The sequence below is a fragment of the Etheostoma spectabile genome, chromosome 2, assembly GCF_008692095.1.
Source record: "Etheostoma spectabile isolate EspeVRDwgs_2016 chromosome 2, UIUC_Espe_1.0, whole genome shotgun sequence".
Lineage (NCBI taxonomy): Eukaryota > Metazoa > Chordata > Actinopteri > Perciformes > Percidae > Etheostoma > Etheostoma spectabile.
Genome location: NC_045734.1, coordinates 4730591 through 4732190, shown reverse-complemented (window position 1 = coordinate 4732190; position 1600 = coordinate 4730591). Strand labels below are relative to the sequence as shown.

General features: G+C 40.1%; 1 protein-coding gene across 25 annotated transcripts in view; it reads right to left on the bottom strand.

The window, feature by feature from the left end:
• Positions 1–1600, bottom strand: part of rims1b (regulating synaptic membrane exocytosis 1b) — a 174675-nt gene that overhangs the window by 128785 nt on the left and 44290 nt on the right. The gene's annotated exons all lie outside the window — the stretch shown is intronic.

The following is a 1600-nucleotide window of genomic DNA, read 5'->3' as shown; positions in this document are numbered from 1 at the left end:
GTAATTCCCCCAAGAGCAAGCAGTTAGTGTGACAGTGGGGAGGAAAAACTTCCTTTTAGGGAGAAACCTCGTACAGACCCAGGCTCTCGGTAGGCGGTGTCTTACGGGCTCATTTAGAAATTGAATGGAAGTAAAAAAGAATCATAAAGACATAAAAGTTACATAATTCAAATAGCATCACAGAACCACAGCAACAACAAAAACTTGACTCTTAATCAACCTGATTCACTGTGCTGGTCTATCCGGAGCTCATGCCAGAGCCTGGCCAGGGACTAAGACACCAGTGCCTGTCAGGGTATCCCAGCTCTCATTAACACTGACAGATGGTCGGCTCGAGTAGAACTAACTGGCCCAGCACCAAACCAGAGAAGCCTGTCAGGTTTGTGGCCACTTTTCCACCACATGCATAAAACAACAGCAAGATGACATCAGATGGGGATTTAAAAAGACTTTAAAGAGCTTCAGTTTCAAGGTAAGTGAAATGTTCGAGCCTGGCACAGAGCGAGATGAAAGCTACGTTGGAATGTTCGGGGAAAAGAGAGCAGGAAGGGAGAGACTCAACCTTCAACTGTATGGGAAATACATATGCAACACATGCAGCCACATTTTAGTAGTCTAAAATACCAATTAAATGCTCTGGAAATCAGAAAAAAAGTCTGAGTAGACATGACTCCAGTGCCGCTAATCTGAAAACTGAAAGTCTACTAAGAATGCTTGAGAGGATAAATGCTGAATCCACAGTTTGAACTGCTGAGTAAGGGTTTTTGGTTTGGGATAGGGCAGATTACAAAATCTGGGCTGCTCTTCTAACTGATGCCGCATCAAAGCATCCACTCTTTGCAGGTATTAACGTAGTATTGTTCTTGATAAACTGTGTGTGTGTGTATATATATGTGTGTGTGTATATATGTGTGTGTGTATGTGTGTGTGCGTGTGTAGTAACTGCTGGTTTACCAACTGCAGTGTAAAATGAACAAACTCAACAAAATCAACCTGTTTGACACTCACCTCCAGCACATGGTCTACGCAAACTACCTACACAGCAGCATGGGATAATTTGGTGTCATTTAACACGATTTACTAATTCAGTTCCATGTATTTCAACCAGGTGTGGTAAATTCAACCTAGACTTAGATCCAAGGTGCAATATTCATAAAAATATGCACAGAATTTCCCCCTTTCTGGTCTACATATCCCTAATTTTGTATAATTATATATTATATACCTAAAATATAAGTATTTTACACTAAGTAAAGCGCTGTAACGTCTATAGTGCCATAGAACTAGTACAACAGAAACTGACATCAGAAAAGGATCTAAATCATCAGTGCTAAACATCAGAATTTGGCATCAGAGTTAAAGCAATGACTTCAAATTTACACTGATGCTCTACAAAGTGGAAAAGACAGGCGACAAATTAAAGACAACATGCGTTATGATTGAGCGGAACTTTTCAAAAGTCATTGCTCTCTGCATGAGCACATACAGTAATACAATATATTACAACAAGTTCATATTCAATATATTTTCTGGGCACCTTTGAAGTAATTCTGGTAAATGTAGGTATACCACACACACACACACACACACACACACACAC